The sequence below is a fragment of the Ornithorhynchus anatinus genome, chromosome 10, assembly GCF_004115215.2.
Source record: "Ornithorhynchus anatinus isolate Pmale09 chromosome 10, mOrnAna1.pri.v4, whole genome shotgun sequence".
Lineage (NCBI taxonomy): Eukaryota > Metazoa > Chordata > Mammalia > Monotremata > Ornithorhynchidae > Ornithorhynchus > Ornithorhynchus anatinus.
Genome location: NC_041737.1, coordinates 1,735,068 through 1,756,995, shown reverse-complemented (window position 1 = coordinate 1,756,995; position 21,928 = coordinate 1,735,068). Strand labels below are relative to the sequence as shown.

General features: G+C 41.2%; 1 long non-coding RNA gene across 1 annotated transcript; it reads right to left on the bottom strand.

Moving 5' to 3' along the window:
* Positions 1 to 211: 211 nt before the first annotated feature.
* LOC114814786 lies at positions 212 to 21,790 on the bottom strand. The gene is made up of 4 exons (XR_003762586.2): positions 21,624 to 21,790; positions 12,465 to 12,542; positions 1,150 to 1,273; positions 212 to 573 (listed from the first exon to the last, which is right to left on the bottom strand). It is a non-coding gene; the product is annotated as an uncharacterized LOC114814786 (long non-coding RNA).
* Positions 21,791 to 21,928: the final 138 nt, after the last annotated feature.

Sequence of the window (21,928 nt, the reverse complement as noted above, 5' to 3'; positions counted from 1 at the left end):
AACTGATTATCTGGTATCTACTTCAGTGCTTAATACAATGCTTGACACATAGTAAAGGCTTAACAAATATTATCATCATCATTATTATTATTATTAGCTAGAGTAAGTCTCAGTTGTCAGTAGATGACTCTAGAAAAGTCCCTGAAAAATGACAGAAATCATAAAAAAGTGCACCAACCACTTCAAATGAATCTTACAACTGCATCTCTCATTACAGCTCAAACAATACATCATTGGCCTTTATTGAGCATCTGATATGTACGGAGCACTTGCACTAAGTACTTGTAAGAATTCATTAGAATTGGCAGATATAAACCCTCTCCTGCAGGAGCTTACAGACTGGCTCTTTAACTGGAGGATGAAAGAGGAGGAGAAGAAAAGATCCTGGAAAGATGCATGTCGTAGAGAATCCCCCTTCTTCTTCGGATGTGTTCCTGTGCTGGAAGGACTCCTTTAGACAAGATGTCTTCCTATTTCCTGCAGCACCATCACAAATCCTTTCCTTTTTTGTCTCCTACAACAGCTCATCTTCTCCAGGTATTGTTCTTCAGACTAGTCATGGCAACACCTCACCTAAACATTTTCAAAATTGCCTTGTTAGTGTATCTTTTGTCTGGGTCACATTGGAGGTGAATCTTTCACACCAATAAATTGCATAATGTTTCTATTCTAAGTGGCTCTTTGAATTTCTCTTCTTGTCAGCAGAAGAGAAAAGCAACATCCTGTTAAGGCCAAATTCTTTTCATTAATAGCATATACTGTAGCTCGATACCAAACAATTAAATGTGCTAACAATATAAATTTAAATCAATTCGAAAAACAAGCACATAACACGCTTCTCTCAGTCTCACACAACATGAAAAAGCAGTTTCAAAGATCCATTTACCAAGGGTAATTAATATGCATCATCTCCATGACTGTTTGCAGACTAAATCTCGATCCTGAAATCTTGAAAACCTCTGTGAAACGATGGAGTTGCGCCATCTGCACGCCTACCTAAGTGCATTTCCTGAATTTCTTTCCACTGTCAAAGGAAGCTTGAGATTTTATAAAGAGTCTTTTATGGTTTGGCAGGAATATTTGAATTTCTTAGATATAGCATCCCAGGATAGAGAAATTATGAAGTAATAGACGAATCTATGAACTTACCCCAAACAAAAATCCTAAAACACCCTTTCAAAGTCAGTGAGGAATTGTTCTCTGAATCCAATCGGCCTGGCTCTCCTCTCTCCTCCATAACAGTTTAAAAGCCAGAGTTAGAATTTTAATTGACCTGAAATTTAACACAGGTAATCACAGTAAATTTAGCTTAAAAAAAAAGACCCAATATTCTTTGAGAGGAAGTTTTGTATACTAAGGAAAAAGTGATCAGCATTACTACTCTTATTATTAGCAATGATAATTAGGTTACTGATAAGCAAATTGGGCTGGACACAGTTCCTCTCCTATATGGGGCTCATAGTGTGAATCCTCACTTTCCAGATGAGGTATCGGAGACAAAGAGAAGTAAAGTGACTTGTCCCGGGTCATGCAGCAGAGAAGTGGAGGAGACAGGCTTGGAACCCAGGTCCTTCTGACTCCCAGGCTCATATTCTATTCACTAGGCCATGCTGCTTCTTAAGTCTGGAGCTAATTGCCACTGGTTATTTTATTTGTCAGTTCTTGAATGGCTGAAACGTCCCCAGTGATTTCCAATAGCTAAGCTTGCAGGCAAGAGCTCCACTGACACGTTTATATGTGTACTGCATGTGTGTCTATGAGTGTGGGTGTGTATATACTTGATTGAACATTCAATTGCATTTATTCTGATTTCCCTACTCTTGAATATTTCTATGTCTCAGCCTTTAAAGTGGAAGCTCCTTGTGGGCAGAAATATATCCTTTGCTACTTTCATACCTTCCCGAGTTCCTGTACAGTGCTACTGCAGCCAGAAGGGACGCGATAAATACCATGAGTCCCACTCTTACTCAAATGACTCATCCATCCAGCACCTGAAGCACTACCTAAAGAGATGAGAAGCAGTGCAGCCTAATGGATAAAGCACAGACCTGGGAGTCAAAAGGACCTGGGTTCTGCCACTCATTGCTGTAACCTTGAGCAAATCACTTAACTTCTCTGTGCCTCTGTTCCCTCATGTGCAAAATGGGTTAAGACTATGAGCCCCGTGTGGGACATGGACTTTGTCCAACCCGATTACCTCAGTGTTTGATACAGTGCCTGGCACATAGAAAGCGTTCAATAAATACCATAAAAAAAGGGTAATCTTCACCTTACTTCACCACCCTTCATCAAACCGATCATTTGAACAGCTGAGTTGCCTAAGCAATGCTGTTTGCCCTCACCATCCACATTAGTTTTGTAATTTTTCATGTAACAATTAGCAAATTGTGAAAACTGTATTTATTATTCTTATATCTTCTCATTAGGAAGAATCTACCTAGACTGTAATCTCCACGCAGGACAGGGACCACGATCAACCTAATAACCTTGTATCTACCCCAGCGCCTAGAACAGTTCCTGGCACACAATAGTCCTTACCAAATACCATTTAAAAAGGTCAGTGTAAACCAATGCAAAAGAAGAATTGACCTTCCTCTATGCCACTGCTTAGGAAAAACAAGTCAGAAATGTCATCTGGGGATAAACAGTTTAGAATACTGGTGGATGAGTTATTTATGGATCCACCTTTTGTCACGTTTTGGCAAATGTCATCAAATATTCTGATCTTGCCCTCGGGTTTGAAAGGATGATGGAAGAGTGAATTGATAGACAAAGGGTCAGAAAATGCATGGTTTTAACTGTTAATAAACACTGGTGGACACTGAATTAGTTGTAACCTCCAGATGGAGAAAAAAGGTTGAAGTACTTGAGTTTAGATAATGCAGTTCAAAATAATATTTAAGAAGTGCTTATCATCTGCCAAATAACTGTACAATGGTAGATACAAGACAACACAGCCAGTCTAACAGGGAGGGAGAGTGGATATCCTATCTTCCTTTTACCAGTGAGGAAAACAGAACACAGAGAGGTTAGGTTACCTGCCCAAGAAGCAGCAGGCAAGTAGAAGAGTCAGAACAAGAATCTAGGACTCCTGCCTCCCAGTCCTAGTTCTCTCCCCTAGGCCTTGTTCCTCCCTTTAAGGGCACTTCAGACATATCTACATATCCAAAGAGGAAAACAGGAAAGAAATAAGAAGCTCATGGAGAAACTTGTCAGATGTTTATCTTTGGCTCACCACTTTCTTGGGATTTTATTCATTTATTTTAGTGTATTTTTCTCCCTTCTGCTTGGTTTTATTTTTAACAAAATAGCTTCTTTTATCACCCCTTTATCTCTGCACTTTCCAACTCAGCCCTCTTTCCTTTAAGGTTTATTTTAACAGAGTGTACTTTGTCTGCCCTTTGGGGAAAAAAAATCAATTTTTCTGCCTAAGGCACCCTAATCAGATTGGTGGAGTCCAATCCAAGTTGTAACTACACAAAGAAGGTTTCCAATTTGGAAGGAGCTGGGAGGTGCCACCTTCAATCGTTCTGAGCTCCAAGGGACCAGACTGACATTTCAGTCCTCCCCTCCATCCTCCCTCAGGAGACAGCAGTGAGGACCAGCAGGGATCTCAGCACAAAGCCAGCCCTGAAATGCGCACAGACTTTTCTGTTTGATTCACAGGAATCTTGAATAGGGGCACAAGTAGGAGGAAGATATTAACTTACGATAAGGAAGGCTTCAAAGGGATTTAAAAATATCAAAATGTTCATTCACTCATTCAATCTTATTTTTTAAGCGCTTATTGTCCTTTTTCTACTCCCCTAAGGGGAAATATTCACTATCTAAATTGTATAAGTAGGCTGATACTTTAAAGAAAAGTGAAATTGCGGCAGTCAAGCTATTATACGCTATAAGAAAATCATGACATGTGAGGAATTTGAGTTTTCAGTTATCACGAAGGCTGCGTCCATTGAAGATATACATCTATCTACCCCAGTATGGTGCTTGGTGTGTAGTGAGTTTTTATTGTTATTGTTATTTTTAGCAGTATCATCATTATCTGGACTGTAAGCTTGTTAAAGGCAGGGAATGGGTCTGCTAATTTTGCTGTATTGTATTCTTCCAAGCACTTAGTACAGTGCTCTGTACATAGTAAGCACTCAATAAATAAGATTGGATGAATGATAGTATGTGCTCAATAAAATGATTGCATCATTATTATCATTTTTATTTTGATTACTATAATATGAACAATCATTAAGGCAACTTATTTAATTGTGATCTAAAAGTTTGACATGCCTCATTCCCTGGCCCACTTGAGAAGAACCAGATACCTATAGGTCTCAAGCCTCTGGTCATTGGCCCTTGAATATAATATGTAGTCACTATTTAAAGTCTTACACATGATTCAGGGAGAAATTTGCTCCTCTTCTATATGATGACATTTGAACTGCTGTCCGTTTTTTAAAAGAAGAACTTGATATTAAAAAGAAAATCATTAGTTCATTAACTGCTAAAACCTGGCTTTGTTCTTTCTTGGTGCTCGGAAAAGTTAATAAAATGTGTTTCTGTTAGCCTAAATAAGGATTATAAATTAACTTCCTTTAGTCTCCGTGCAAGCGGATATCTGTTCCAAAAGCTATTTTTAAAAGAGGTGTTTATTTTTCAACAATAGGAGAGGGAATTTTAAAACGATAACCCATCTGGCAAAAGCGTATATCTGGAGTGCCTCTCTTCGGAGTGCTAACAGATCCAAAGTTTTCCATATTTATCCAGTGGACCTGTCAAACATCTGTCTGTAATAGGTGGTAGGAATGAGGGCAATAAATTCAAGAGCATCTAGTCTCCGTTGGCTTGAATTAGCTAGCCTAGTCCCTTAAGGCGAATGGAAATAGACTTTGTTTGGCAATACCTGGGGGTTAGGTATGAGGGCTAAGGTCTATCTTTCTCTAGATATTGATGGCCGTCAATTGATGGACACAATATTCTTATAAAGAATCAGGAAGTAGGGGGAGCCCTCTACTGGTGCATACAGGGGTAACAAAGGTGATTTTTCTTTGAACAGGAAACCTGAAGATAAATACACGACAATATTGAAATGCTAATGGATTCTGTTTCTCTAGCGCTTCATCGGAAGCATGTTTTATTGCAGTGTGTCCCCAGATTGAAAAGAGAGGGAAGGCATCTGCTCGGGAAACAGAAAAATACAAGTCTCCGCTTTGTGAAGTGTAAAAAGCAAAGAACTATTCAGCCAAACTTTGATTCTTGTGGTGAGATATTTTAAAAACAAAATCCAACGACGCAGGAGAATGATAGGGTAATTCCGCCAAGCAGAAAGAGATGACAAAAGTGATGGAATGTATGGAAGCAAGTCATTTTCTGATGTCAAATGAGGAAAGAAAGACAAAGATAAAGCATATATCCGAGCTTTGGATTTTTGCCGAAATATGAAATTAACTACGCTCTGAGACATTATTCAGTGATTAGACTGTAGTTCAGGGGAAAAGCTGTATAATTTTCTCGCCTCATGATATATAATCCTGGGAATACATTCCTCAGTGTGTTCCATGATGATAGTTGTAGTATTTGTTAAGAACTTGTTTTGTTTTGCTGTCTCCCCCTTTTAGACCGTGAGCTCATTGTTGGTCAGGGATTGTCTCTATCGGTTGCCCAACTGTACATTCCAAGTGCTTAGGACCGTACTCTGCACACAGTAAGCGCTTAATAAATACCACTGAATCAATGAATGAACTTACAACGTGCCAGGCACTGTAGTAAGCACTGGGGTGGATACAAGAAAATCCAGTTGTACCAAGTCCTTGTCCCACACGGGGCTCTCAGTGTTAATCTCCATTTTAGAGATGGGGTCACTGAGGTGAAGCGATGCTTATTAACCCAAAGAGCAAAGCGACAAGTCAGATCTTTACTTAGAACGTGAGCCTGATTAGGGACAGGGATTCTATCCGACTTGATTATTTTGTATTTACCACAGGGCTTAGCACAGTGCTTGATATATAATAAGCATTTGACAAATACACTATTATTACAGTAGTAAGACCATCAGAGCCTACATACTGCTGGTCCATAGATGGATTCACCATTTCATCAATCAAGCAATAAATCGATCGTACTTACTGAGCCCTTACTGCGTGCAGAGCACTGTACTAAGCAGTTAGGAGAGTACAACACAATAATATAAGAGACACATTCCCTGCCCACAAGTTTACAGTCTAGAGGGGGAGACAGACATTAATATAACTGAGTAAATTACGGATATGTGTCTAAGGGCTGTGAGGATGGGGAGGATGGGGGTATTGGTGGTGAATAAAGACACCACATTTCTTGGCACCAAATTCACCCCCTGGAGTTTTCTTTTGGAAGAAAACTAGCTTACCCAGACCAAGGATTACAGAAATCATTTCTAGAGAGCTCCTTCATTCTGGAGCCCACAACAAGTCCATTGGGAATGACTGCACATTTCACGTAGAAATTTCAAGTCTTTTAAAATATTCAAATGAAAATTCTGCATATTGTTTTGAAAAAGACTCAGAAATATTCATCGAGTTAGGAGCACCATTCTTAATATGTGACCTATTCAAATATTTAGGACTATCTTAAAAACAAAGGGAAGAAATAAAGGGCATTTTCACTTTTTCTTTTTGCAAGAAGCATTCAGAAATGCTTTGCAATATGAGGGAGTAGTTAAAAAGGAGAGAATAAAGAACAGAAAGCAGGATGTGTATTGTTAAAGATGTCTTCCTTTCTGAAAGCACTTTAAAGACAAAGTCTGATATCTTCGGGTGAAAAAATCCAGTAGAAAATGAACAGATCTGGAGGAGAAGGACCAAAATACGCCATTAGGAAAGAAAACCAGTGTGGGGAATTAAGTCTATAAGACGTTAACAGAACCAAACTATTTCTCTCACTGTGGTTGGAGGGCTATTCCTTGTTTATGAATAAAAACTGAGGAAATCCAGGCACTTCCAATAACATATTCAGATCATCTTGAAGTGTAAGATATGACAACACCCAACTTCATGGCTGCCTCTAAAAAAATTACATTTTCACCATGATCTAGCATTACTGACTTCTCTCCCTCTGGACTTGTAAGCTTCTTGGGGGCAGAGAACATATGTCTCACCCAAATGCTTAGTATAGTGCTCTGTACACAGGAAATGCTCAGTGAATGCTATTAATTGATTCCATTTTATTAGCCCCTTGTTGAAGAGATGTAAGAAGTGCCATACCTTAGTTTCCATTAATTTAATGCCTGTGATTTTTTGAGCACCCTCCACCTGCAGAAACTGAGAAGCAGTGTGGATTGAGCATGGGCCCGAAAATCAGAAGGATCTGGGTTCTAATCTGCCACGATTCTAATCTACTCTAGATTTTCTAATCTGATCTGCCACTTTTCTGTTGTATGACCTTGAGTGAGTCACTTCACCTCTTTGTGCCTCAGTTACCTTATCTGTAAAATGGGGATTAAAACTGTAAGCCCCACGTGGGACAACCTGGTTACCTTGTATCTACCCCAGCACTTAGGACAGTGCTTGGCACATAGTAAGCGCTTAACAAATGCCATCATTATTAGAACAAAAAGCTTTTACCAATAGGAGAAGCCTACCTTTCCAATCCAGTACTGGCTGCTTCCTTTGATGGTTTCATGATAATGATGACATTTTAGGAAAATGTGTAAGTGACTGGTAATACTAATACTTTAAGAAAACACTAAGAATCTTAAGAACTAGCGGTAAAAGGTGCAAAGCTTGGAAGAGCCCAACTCATCTTGTGAGCCAATAAAGGGCTCAATAAATGCCACTGATTGATCGAAGCATGTAATTAAATGAGCAACAGAGGAGAATTTAATTGATTCTAAGAAATGAGAATTCTCTTTTGAAGAACTGTTTGTATTTGGTGATTCAGAAACGTATTTATGCAGTGATAAGCAACTGATACTCTGAGTAGCCTTTACTCTAGTTTAAGACAAAAGACATTTCTTTCTGGATTGTAGATGACAGTGATAGGAGCTATACTATACAACTTTTTAAGGAATTTACATTTGAAAGGAAAACTAACAGAGTGAAACAATATGACAACTGAAGGGGTCTTAGCTCTGCATCTGACTACCAAGGGAAAGACAAAATGAATATTTCACAGGCCTTTAGAGCTATAATGGATGAGTGATTTCTATTCAAATTCCTAATTCAGTGAGCTGGTATTCTAGTTTTTAAACTTATTTTCCAACAGAGTATTAGAAATCATGCAATTTAGGGGGAAAAAAGCATAATATGTCTCTTTTAGACTCCGTTTGAATTCACGTCCTTAGAAATATTTTTTTTCTAATCTGCCTCCTTTCACTTTAAACACATTAAGCAAATATATCCTCGGCAGAGTAAATATTAAGCAACGGGAATGAACAATCAATATTTTTCATCTTTGATTCTCTGCGCTTCATAAAGCAGAGGGCAGTTCTGATGATAAGTTCAAATTTGGGGAACATAAAAGGAATCAACAGGTTTCATCACAGAATGGATTTCGTCTTAGGCATCTTTGCCACAACACACTGCAATTAAGACACCATTGTCTATGTGTATTCATTTCTTTTAAACCCAATCTGTGGCTCGATTTTCTCCTTTCCTCATATTTAATGTGATAGAGTTCTTTTATGTCATTTTCAGTAAATCTGTTCCTAGAAGTTGAGGTTTGGCATAGTACAAATGATAAGTTAATAATGCCTCTGAATGATAGTAACAGAGTTGTGTTTGATTCTTCTGAAATCCTCTGTGAATGGAAGCACAGTGCTCTAAGGAAGTATCTGTTGTCAAGCTCATCTTTAGCTGACACAGCAGTGGTTGCCAGTGTCCAAATAAAGTTGTTTCAAAGGAACACATTCTATTGGCCTTTGTAGAACTGATCCAGGATTAATTTCCAATCTCTCCAGTTATATCCCCCCCAGTTGCCACTCGCAAGCCTAATACTTATGAACATACCTTGCATATCCTATCTCTGAGCCACAAATTAAGATATCTTCCTATCTGTTAATTATTTTAGTGTCTGTCTCCCCTGCTAGACGGTGAGCTCGTTAGGGCACTCATCATGTGTACTAACTACTGAACTTTCCCAAGTACTTAGTTAAATGCTTTGCGTGTAGTAAGTGTGGTAATCAGTACTGCTGACTGGTTAATTTGGCTCTCACTGGTTCTTCCTAGAGCCCCATGGGAGGGGAATTAGGTTGTCTTGTAGGACCACAAATAAAGTCTAACAGAGCCCCCTCCATATTCTTTAACTCCGTCAATTGTAAATCCAAGCACGCTGTCTCCTCTCCTAAGCCCCAGGGTATGATGGGAGGGAAAGTTGAGAAGCAGCATCGCCTAGTGGATGGAGTATTGACCTCTGAGTCAGGAGGACCTGGGTTCTAATCCCACTCCACTATTTTTCTGCTGTGACCTTGAACAAGTCACTTAACCTCTCTAGGCCTCAGCTACCTCATCTGTTAAATGGGGATTAAGACTGTGAGCTCCAAGTGGACTGTGTCCAACCTGATTAGCTTGCATCTACCCCAGCATTTAGCACAGTGCCCGTCATCTAGTAAGCACTTAAATGCAAGACTTTTTTTTTTTTTAAAGTTCCATCCTGGTTAGGCCCTTGAGAATGATCCCACTTTGGTGAGGCTGCCTGGATTCTGGAGCATGTGAAGACTCACCCCTGCAAGGAAGGAGACTAGCTTCTTTGTTTCCCATAGTAATCTTGGGCTGTGGATTTATACTTTACAGTTTGATTTTCTTTTTTTTTTTTAGTGTCTACCTCCATTTAGATGATAGTTCTGGACTGGATCAGGGATATGTCTAATCTGTGTTTCTTGAAATGATCAGGGTGGGCAAATCCAGAATGAGGCAGCGGTAAATGAGCAAGACTGAGCTCAACATGACTCAACATGAGTCTCATGACATGAGCTCAACATGAGTCTCATGACATGAGCTCAACATGAGTCTCATGACAAGAGCTCAACATGAGTCTCATGACATGAAACTCAACATGAGCAAGACTGAGCTCCTCATCTTCCCTCCTGAACCCAGTCCTCTCCCAGACTTCTCTATCACCGTGGATGGCACGACCATCCTTCCCGTCTCTCAGGCCCGCAATCTCGGTGTTATCCTTGACTCGTCTCTCTCGTTCACCCCACACATCCTATCCATTACCAGGACCTGCCGGTTTCACCTCTACAATATTGCCAAGATCCGCCCTTTCCTCTCCACCCAAACGGCTACCTTACTATTACGGGCTCTCGTTATATCCCGGCTAGAGTACTGTGTCAACCTTCTCTCTGACCTCCCTTCCTCCTCTCTCGCCCCGCTCCGGTCTATTCTTCACTCCTCTGCCCGGCTCATCTTCCTGCAGAAACGATCTGAGCATGTCACTCCCCTTCTTAAACAACTCCAGTGGTTGCCTATCAACCTCCGCTCCAAACAAAAACTCCTCACTCTAGGCTTCAAGGCTCTACATCACCTCGCCCCTTCCTACCTCTACTCCCTTCTCTCTTTCTACTGCCCACCCCGCACGCTCCGCTCCTCCGCCGCCCACCTCCTCACCGTCCCTCGGTCTCGCCTATCCCGCCGTCGACCCCCGGGCCACGTCCTCCCGCGGTCCTGGAACGCCCTCCCTCCTTACCTCTGCCAAACTGATTCTCTTCCCCTCTTCAAAACCCTACTTAAAACTCACCTCCTCCAAGAGGCCTTCCCAGACTGAGCTCCCTTCTCCCTCTACTCCCTCTACCACCCCCCCTTCACCTCTCCGCAGCTAAACCCTCTTTTTCCCCTTTCCCTCTGCTCCTCCACCTCTCCCTTCCCCTCCCCACAGCACTGAACTCGTCCGCTCAACTGTATATATTTCCATTACCCTATTTATTTTGTTAATGAATTGTACATCGCCTCGATTCTATTTAGTTGCCATTGTTTTTACGAGATGTTCTTCCCCTTGACTCTATTTATTGCCATTGTTCTTGTCTGTCCATCTCCCCCGATTAGACTGTAAGCCCGTCAAATGGCAGGGACTGTCTCTATCTGTTGCCGACTTGCTCATCCCAAGCGCTTAGTACAGTGCTCTGCACATAGTAAGCGCTCAATAAGTACTATTGAATGAATGAATAAATGGTAAGTACCGGATCACTGGGCTGCTTGGAACCGCTGTGAGAAGCCACCTGGACCGGGGATTAGGGGACTGGCACCACCTCTAGATTCACTCAGCTTCTTGGTACATGCCATTGAGGGATTGCCCAATCTCCAGCCCCCAGTCCAGTCAGAATCAAGTTATAGTTGAGAAAGAGTGTGGCCTAGGGAGAATTATGTCTAGGGAGTGTGGACTAAACCCCACTTTTCCTCATCTCCCGCTCCCTTCTGCGTCACCTTGACTCGCTCCCTTTGTTTTTCCCCCTTCTCCTCACCCCACCGCACTTACATATTTATCGGTAATTTCATTTATTTATATTGATGTCTGTTTACTTGTATTATTGTCCATCTCTCTTCCCTCTAGACTGTGAGTTCGTTGTGGGCAGGGATTGTCTCTCTTTATTGCTATACTGTACTTTCCCAAGTCCTTAGTACAGTACTCTGCACACAGTAAGTGCTCCATAAATCCGACTGAATAAATGAATGATTGAGAAACAGCGTGGCCAGTGAAAAGAAGTGGGGCTTAGTGGAAAGAGCATGGGCCTGGAAGTCAGAGGATCTGGATTCTAATCCTGGCACTGCAACCTACCTGCTGAATGACTCTGGAAAAGTCACTTCACTTTTCTGTGCCTCAGTTTCCTCATCTTTAAAATGAGAATCAATACCTATTCTCCCTCTCTTCTAAGCTATGAGCCTCAAATGAGACAAGGATTGTGTCCAACCTGATTATCTCGTATCTACCCCGCTGCTTAGTACAGTCCTTGGCATGTGGTAAGCATTTTACAAATACCACAGATGCTATCATTATTTCCTTTCTCTCACGGTAATTATCCTAACACTTAGCCTAGTGCTTTGCACACAGAAAGTGCTTATTGATACTGTTACTTTGGCTGATCTCAGGAAATTGGGTAGACCTCACACCCTGCCTCGTAATGATTTGCATTCATCCTCACAATAGCCCTGAGAGAGAACATAGTTCCAATTTCCTCAAACGGACACAGAAAAGAAAAAAATGGTAAAGTTCCAGAAGGACTTCGACTCTGACCATTTGGTTGAGGTTAAAGAGGTAGGAGGTGCATCGTAACCCGAGGGCAGAATGGTAGGTTTGTCCAAGCTTGAATCCTAGAGAAATTAGTTCATTTAAGCAGATTTAGCACTCACTATAAACCGCTCTTGACATACACTACTTCACGCTATGGTTTTTGCCCCTCAGCAGTTGCTCTTTATAAATAACTATGAAATAAATGAAGTAACAATTGATTTTGTCTTTCTTTTTGCTGTAAGTACTTAACCAGGTCAGTCTGACACACTTACTTTTAGATTTGCCGAAGGTTTTTTTTTCCTATTTTTGTTTCTTGATCTAACCTTTATCCACTGAGAATTGAATGAGATCTGAAAAAAAAAAAAAAGGAAGTGAAAAGGTCTTTTTTTAATTCAGTTTGGGCATTAATTCCCAAACTCTGAATTGGCCTTCAGTTTAATATTCTCAGTAATCTGCCCTCTGAACCACCTAAAATAGTCAAGATATTGCAAGAGAGGCTTATAAGGTATACGCCAGCCAATTCTTGACATATATAATGTTAGGGACCTACAGTATAAGCATGTCTCAGCAATGCTCTAAAGGTTAATGGAACTGAGATTTGTGGAGACATGACTGATTTTTCTCAGGTGGAGAGAGGAGTGAAAAGAAGAAAGCTGACTGGGAAAAGGACCTTTAAGGTCTTTCACATCTGCATCTTCCTCCCTTTAGGCACTAAAGCACCAGCCTGGCTTTTAATCTAAGCTACTGTATTAGTGGAATCCATAGCTTGTCCCCAAAGATGTTTCTCAGGCCAAGTGATTCCTGACAAAAACAGTCATTGGGATGTAATAGAAAAACCAATATAGTGAATCATAAAAGAACTCGCAATATTTTTAAGGATAAGGTTGAATCAGAATTTTCATTCAACAAAACCTTAATAAAGGGGCATATCTCCTGATTCTTTAATATTTCAGAAGGGTAGAACTTGGCATTCAGTTGTCTTTCATTTTGCTGAGGAAATTCCTTGCTTTAAGCCAAAAGTAAGATGGAAGACGGAAGAAATTTTCCTGGGAGAAGCAACTCATTTATTTTGTTAACTGAGCAAAAGCAAGAGAGGTTGCTGTGAGTTCTTGCTTTTTCTTTCTTGTATTATGTCCATAGACAGATTGGGTTCTCTTTTCCGGCTTCAAACAAGCTGGATTCTTTCCAGTTCTGAAGGGCATGACATCGGGGTGGTTGGGTTTGGGTGGGGGCAAAAATGGTGTAAAGTCAAGTGTAGTGATCAAGCTACCAACCCACCAATCTTTAGTATTTCAATCAATCTTTAATATAAATAGTTCATTGAGTTAGTGGCTGCAGAGTGCTGAGCATGACACTAGTACTGGGGAGAGAAGAGAAACAAGACACATCCCCTGCCCTCATGGAGCTGACAATCTAATAGGTAAGAACTAAAGAGGAGAGAGAGAATTTTTTTTAATGGCTTCTATTAGTGCTTACCACGTTCCAGGCACTTTACTAAGCACTGGGGAAGATACAAGTTAATCAGGCTTGACAAAGCCCCTGTCCCACTTAGTGCTTAATCCTCATTTTACCAGTGAGGTAACTGAGGCGGAGAACTGAAGTGAATTGCCCAAGGTCACAGAGCAGACAAGTGGCAGAGCAAGGATTAGCACCCTGGTCCTTCTGATTATTCTCCTCTTCCTCCGTACCCCTCTGCCATAAAATGAGCTGGGGCTCTCACAAATTAGTTCCATCATTTCCTCTTGGGTGTTTATTAAGGATTTCTCAGTCTTTCCAGGCTAATGTGAAACAAGAAGCAAATCCTACATGACTCAGTATACTGAGACAATCCCTTCTTTCTGTAAAAAAAAAAGTCTTTCCATTTTTTTCCAGTTTTCCTAGCAACCAGTATTTTGGGGAAAACTGAGGAAAAGTCTTGGTTTCTCCTAGACTGGTAATGTGGTAACGGTAAAAAGAAGGGGTATACTTTGGTAAGACATGGATAGGGACATAGTCATTTATATCCGCCAAGCAGAATGGCATAGCTGGATTTCTTACTTAATAATGTTGGTATTTGTTAAATGCTTACTATGTGCAGAGCACTGTTCCAAGCGATGGGGTAGATATAGGGTAATCAGGTTGTCTCACGTGAGGCTCACAGTTAATCCCCATTTTACAGATGAGGGAAATGAGGCACAGAGAAGTGAAGTGACTTGCCCAGATGACAAGTGGCAGAGCCGGGATTATTTGTTGGTCATTCCCTCCCAGTGATACTATCTCTATACAATGCCTTTGGCTCTGCTTGGGTCTTAATGGTTTGTTTCACCCATCCTATTTTAAAATGCAAAGTCCTCGCAGGCAGGGTCTGCATAACAAAAGTCTCCAATTTCTAAACCTCAAGATTTGTTTACCATGATGACAATGTGGCATTCAGGACACTGAGCCAAGAAACCATCGAGATTTGGCAAGGTCATCTTTTCTCTAAGCTCCCATTGATTTCAGAGCTTCTCTGGCCTCACTACATTCCTCAATATACCATTCTATAATCTCCGAGGGGCCCTCACGTCAAAGGCCTTCGACATTTCCCTGCTAGCTAAAGGAGACATTCTACTTGGAAATGATCTCATTAACATACGGAGGGGTTAGACCTTAATTAGGAAGGCAGTATTGCCTAGCAGAAAAAACAAGGGGGTGGAAGTCAGGAAACATGGGTTCTAGTCCCACTTCTGCCACTTCTGCTGCTGTGAGACCTTGAGCAAGTCACTTGACCTCTCTGGTCCTCAGCTTCCTCATGTCTAATAGGGCCAAGAAAAACTCTGAGCCCCATGTGGGACAGGGACCAGGTCTGATCCGATAATCTTGAATCTACTTCAGAGTTTAGCATACAGTAAGCCTTTAATAAGTACCATAATAATAACAATATTATTATATGGTTCATAGTTACTTATGTTAAGAAACCTACCCATCAAAGTGGCTTGACTTCTGAGGATGTATGATGCCAAAATTGTTCTGAGCTGTACTGAATGTGCAATATCATGGGCTGGCTGGGCTTAATTCCCTCATATTCAAGGATGACGCACAGTACACTTTAATAGCGCTTCGAGCTACCACGCCAGAAAGCTATAGTTGGTGCACGACAGTTGTATGAATTCAACAAATTCTTGTACCAAGTGATTTAAAACCTGGAATATTTATGGGACCAATTTTCAATAGCCAACAACTTAGATTATTAAAAAAGAAGTGCCTCGTACTATTTATGCTGAAGCACAAATCACATAAAAGCATGAGAAGCCAGATCACATTTCTAATATGCATATGCATTTCTTCCCCAGAATTTTGATGAATGAATTCATCATTCATAAACACCAAGAACTTTACGGCATTTGCTACCACTTCCAAAGATTGAACATCCCTTTCTAGAGAATTAGAGAGGGTAGACCAGGTCTGAAGGACAGCCACCCCTAAACCTCACCCCACCAGCGTGATCCAAGTCCTGCTTCTCTGTTGGCATGGACAGTCGAATGACCCCGGGGGGAATACCAAGCACTTAGTACAATTCTCTGTACACTGTAAGCGGTCAATAAATATGGTTGACTAGATGACTGATTCTACTGCATTTCTGCAACAAGCATCTCACAACTGCAGACTAAGTCTTGGGTTCTCACTTCTCTTTGATCTTAAATTAGGGTGAACTCTTCCCTGGACCACCTGAGCATGGGAGAGAGTGGGGTCCCACATAAGGGGTGGGAACGGGAAAGGGGTGACAGGACAGAGAGGGAGAGGGAGAGAAGTAAAAGGATAGAGGGAAAAGGAAGAGCACTCGATTAACTCTTGCTATTCACCCCACCCTCAGCCCCATGGTATTTATGTACATAACCATAATTCATTAATTTGTATTGCTGTCTTTCTCCACCTCCAGATTGTAAGCTCCTTGGGGGCAGGGAACATCTACCATATCTTAGTACGGTGTTCTGCACACAGCAAGTACTCAATGACTACTACTGATTGGTTGATTAGAAAAAGGAGGGGGAAAGAAAGAGGAAGTAATGGTAGAAATAGGGGAAAGGGAGAGGGAAGAAAGAAAGGGAAGAGAAGAAAATTGAAAAAGGGAAAGGAGAAAAGGAAAAAAGAAGAGGAAAAGGGAGAGGAGAAACGGAATATGAAAAAGGAGAGAAGGAATGCAAAAAGGAAGGGGGAGAGAAAAAAAGGAAGAGGAGTGTGGAATCCATACTTCACTCCACTGCCCAGATCATCTTTTTACAAAAACATTCAGGACATGTCAACCCCCTCCTCAAAAATCTCCACTGATTGCCCATCCATCTCCATATCAAACAAAAACTCCTCAGCATTGACTTTAAAGCAGTCCATCATCTTGCACCTTCCTACCTCACCTCGCTTCTCCCCGTCTACAACCCAGCCTGCACACTTCGCTCCTCTAGTGTCGCTAACCTTCTCACTGGGCCCGGATCTCGTCTTTGTCATACTGACCTCTCACCCACACGCTGCCTCTAGCCTGGAAAGCCCTCCCTCCTCAGATCTGACAATCACTTTCCCTCCTTCAAAGCCTTTTAGAAGGCACATCTCCCCCAAAAGGCCTTTCCAGACTAAGCCCCACTTTTCCTCATCTCCCACTCTCGTCTGCATCACCCTGTCTTGCTCCCTTTGCTCTTTCCCACCTTCACCCAGCCTCACAGCATTAAGGAATGTATCTGTATTTGTATTGATGTCTGTCTCTCCCAGCTCTAGACTGTGAGCCGTGGGTGGGGAATGTCACTGTTTACTGTTGCACTGTACTTTCCCAAGCCCTTAGTAGAGTGCTTTGCACAGAGTAAGTGCTTAATAAATATGAATGAATGAACAAAGGAGAAAAGGAAAAGGGAGAGAAGAAAGTGAAAAAGAAAAAGGGGAGAGTAGAATGCTTCATGCCTCCCAGACCACAAACTTCTATAGTAAAGGAGAATCAGATCTAAACATGCAAATGACAAATCAGATTCCTTCTGATTTAAAAGTAGTTATGGTTTTCTTTAAATAAACAAATTAGAAAGCATAACATTGCATTCTACAGTACATGATTTCATCTGCCAAAATTGCACAGATTAACAAAAGGATTTTAAGAACAACAAAGTAATGCATGTTGTCAGAATATAGAGAAACAACATGACCTAGTTGATGGAGCAGGGGCTTGAGAGTCAGAAGGTCATGGGTTCTCATCCCAGATCTTCCACTTGCCTGCTGTGTGACCTTGGGCAAATTACTTCATTTCTTTCTGCCTCAGTTACCTCATCTGTAAAGTGGGGATTAACACCGTGAGCCCGATGTGAGACGGGAACTGTATCCAACCGAATTTGCTTGTATTCCCCTGCCAAAGCCTTAGTACAGTGCCTGGCACAAAGTAAGCACCTAACAAATGCCATCATCATTTGTCGAAATATTTGAGAACTATCCTCAGGCAGTCCCTATGCACTTAAGTTACCACAGTCCCCATAGCAGCAGTTACACTCACATACTTTATCATCTATATCTCCTCAATCTAAAAGTCACGTAAGTGTGTATATGCTGGCAGTCTGTTAATTCTTTAAGGGCAAGGACTGTATTTTATAATCCTTGTACTCTCCCAAGCACACAAGGGACACACGCAGCTAGCCTGCTGTATGACCTTGGGCAAGTCACTTGACTTCTCCCTGCATCAGGTTCCTCATCTGTAAAATGAGGAATCAATACAGTTCTCCCTCCTTCTTAGGGAGGACAGGGACAGGGATTGTGTCTGAACGATTGAGTTCTACCTACCCCAGCACTCAGTACAGTACTTGACACAGAGTAAGCACTTAACACATTTATAATAATAATAAAAGTAATTATAATGTTATTGGTGATGATAAAGAGATCGTGTCTACTTGCCCTGTTGTACTCTACTCTCCCACATGCTCTGCACACCACAAGTGCTCAATAAATACCATGGATTGATGAGTGGATTGACTGTTATTAAGGTAATTGTTTGATGCTACTCCAAATCCTGATCATTGTTTATCTAATATCACTGAATCCTTGAAAGGGGAATTTTGTCACTAGCTCTTGCTCTGGTAAGCTTGCATTAAGCAACAGCACCTAAAGATGGTTCTTTGAAATTGAATTCAGGGTCTCATAGACAGTTTTTCTTCTTTTCTACCTCATTGCAGCGTACCCTTGGGAGTCTTCTTCTTAGAGAAGGAATTCTTCCTACAGAAACTTGTATATATACATTTACCCAGATAACAGCTGTCTTTTCGAGTTAGACACATCACAATTTACAAAGCGTTTTGGGTCCTTTTGCAAACTAACTCCTATTCCTCTGATTTTGCCACATCTCCACCTCAAATTTAGAATGTATATAAACATTTTGATTAAAGCAGAAATACTGTGACTATATAAGAGTCGAATTTCCTGACTTCCCTGATTAGCACCAAATTAGCCCCCATGTGGACAGCAAAATCAGTGAGTGCTTGTACCCAGAAGTGCCAAGCTAATCGCGTTTGGGAAGCCAGACTTCGATCGGGAATTGAATTTTGATCAAAGATGTCATTCCTACAGACCCAAAAGATCCCTGGGTTCTGCCGCAGCGTCTAGTGCAGTTTCCGATTGCCAGCACGACCTGTATTCTAAACATTGTACCTATCAAGCTGCCGCGTGTTTTCATTTGGAAATTTCGATTTAAATGCAAATTCTGCCATTTAGATAGAACCCTAGTGGGCTTTATTACACCATAATTACTAGTTCTCGTCTCACTAGGGCCAATGACTCAAAGGTCAGAGGTCAGCTCAGCAACCCTCTGAAGATGCGTTTGTAATCCAGGAGTCATCTTCAGTTTGGGTGGTCCCATTTCCTACTGCAGTTCTGGGACCGACGGGGAAAGGCACCCCAAAAGCCAAGCTGTCTGCCATCTTCCAAAACCCACACCACAACCCTATGGCTAGCTTTCAGATCCTTTCAGAGGGATGTGTTTTATGAGTCGTAACGTAAGGAGTTGCAGTAACTGAATTTTTGAGAAATCGGGGAAAGCAGTGCGGGTATACTAAGTACTTGGAAAAGGTCAACAGAAGCACAAGACAAGTTATCTGCCCACAAGGAGCTTAAACCGAAATGTGGGAGGTAGATTTAGCCATATTCACAGCAGTGTTTCTATGGAATCTGAATAGAGTCTGTGGAATCAAAAGCATTAACTGTGTAAGGGAATATATCTATCAATCAGTGGTATTTATTGAGCACTTTCTCTGTGCACAGCACTGTTCTAAGTACTTGGGAAAGTACAGTACAACAAAGTTGGTAGATATGAACCTCGTTGACAAGGAGCTTACAGTCTACTTAAATATATAATTGCTGACGATGGGCAAAAATAAATCCATACATGTCTGAGATGTTAAGTAAAAGAGTAGAAGTAGAAGAAGTGTCTGAAGGGTTAAGTAGATTTGGGACCCCTCAGAACTCTAACCAAATGAAGAGCTTTTCTCTGAGAAACTTATCTACTCCTTCTACTCCTTACCCAGGGCTGTAAGTGATTTGCTCTTCAGGATACTCTCACCTTGACTTTTCTAGTAATGTGGCCACCAACATACTTGTAAATAAAGTTTCATTTTCTACTTCATCTTGACTGAACTGAACTTCTTTAAGCTCTAAAATGTGACAATCTACTTACTGGAACACGTTTCCCCAGGGTACCAGGAAGCTAATATGGCTTTATGGATAGTGATACTTTGTTGCCCGTGTCCTATTGTTACGAGTCCCCTTCCAAAGACCTGATTTCTTCCAGGACCGGCTGAGACCACACCAGTCAAAGTATGTTGGGTCCAATCGGCTCTTTCCATCAGCAAAGTTATTTATTCTTAATTGTCATCTGGAAGAGTTTCCCATATTGTTATATAGACAGTTGTTTCCCAGATGTTGGGATCTTTCGAGCATTTCCAACTTTCCATCTTGCTTCTTTGCTAGCAATTTGGAAAATGCCCATGAAAAAATAAATATGACTCAAAGCACAATGGGCTTCATAGCAGATGCATGCAATTGCTAATTAATGATTGGTTTATTTTTCAGGAAAAGGTCCAGAATTCCACTCTTTGTTTAGAGTAGGACCACTGAGTCCTCAGTATTATCCATCTGCTTATGCTTTCGTGGCCGATAAGGCTGAAATTGCTAGGGAACAAGGGATATTTTGGGCCTACAACCACAGTGTTTTGTATTTGTCTTGAATTGAAAGTTTGGATTAATTGAAGACTTTATTTTAGTTTACATTCTATATTATAAACTGTTGCTAAATGACAAATCTAGAAGCTTCTAGTTTGCTTCTCTGCATTCTCCTGGGTCCCATTTCTGAGGTCCCAATAGAGTGTAAGTTCCTTGTGGGCAAGGAACATGTGTCTGGCAATCGTGGCACTGTTCATGTCTTTAATACAGCACATTTCCCCCCAGGGATGTTCAATTAATATTATTCTGATCTGATTACTATTTCTAGGTAAGGTTTGTCTCAGGTTGGTTTGTTTGATAGTTAATTGGGATCATGAACCCTTATATCCATGCAAACGATAACACAGTCCAATTATTATCATCATCATTATTATTATATTTAAGTACTTACTAACTGCCAAGAACTATTCTAAGTACTGGGACAGATATAAGTTAAGGAAGTTAGACAAAGTCCTGTCTCACACAGTCCAAATAGGAGGAAGAATAGGTATTGAATTCCCATTTTCCATATGGGGAAATTGAGGCACAGATTAAAGTTAAGTGACTTGCCCAAGGTCACCCAGCAGGCAACTGGCAGAGACAGGATTACTCATTCATTCAATAGTATTTATTGAGCGCTTACTATATGCAGAGCACTCTACTAAACGCTTGGAAGGTACAATTCAGCAACAGATAGAAACAATCCCTGCCCATTAACAGGCTCACAGTCTAATTGGGGGAGACAGACGGACAAAATCAAGACAACTTAATCACGATAAATAGAATCAAGGGGATGGACACCTCATTAACAAAATAAATAGGATAATAAAATATAGACAAAAGAGCACAGTGCTGAGGGGGAGAGGGGGAGGAACAGAGGGAAAGTGGGGAAAGGGGGCTTAGCTGAGGGGAGGTGAAAGGGGAGCAGAAGGAGCAGAGGGAAAAGGGAAAGCTCAGTCTGGTAAGGCCTCTTGGAGGAGGTGAGCTCTCAGTAGGATTAGAACTCAGGTTTTCTGAGCCCCAAGCCCATACCTTTTCTACTAGGCCACACTTCTACCTCCAGTAAGTTTATGTCCATTGTCCCTCTTAGCAGATCTGCAATACTTAACTTCTGAATTTGGGTTCTAGGTATAATAAGGACTCAATCTCATTGGTCAAGTGGTTGGCTGTACCAGCAGTTGCACAGTTCTCCCTTCTTCCTAGTCATTTTTCTGGCAAGAATAAGGCACATTTAAATTGACACTTTTCTTTTTTCAAACCTTTGAAGTGAAGTATGTGGAATCTGAAAATAAGCTGCGGAACTGCAGTTTAACACAGAGCCCGACTCATATTCTGGTTCAGGAACCGGCATCCATAGAAATTTCCATTTGTTAGATGGTTTGATTTCATATTTGATCTTCCAGATCAGTTTGCTAATAGGCACCCTCGGGACCTGCCAAAGAAAAGGACCTAATGTTGGTCTTATAATCATCATGAGAAGAGCAAAGCATGCCTCATTTTGGAATGTGTAAGAATAGGATTCCTGGGCCACAGACTCAGCTTCGAAGCAAGTACTTGTGGGAGA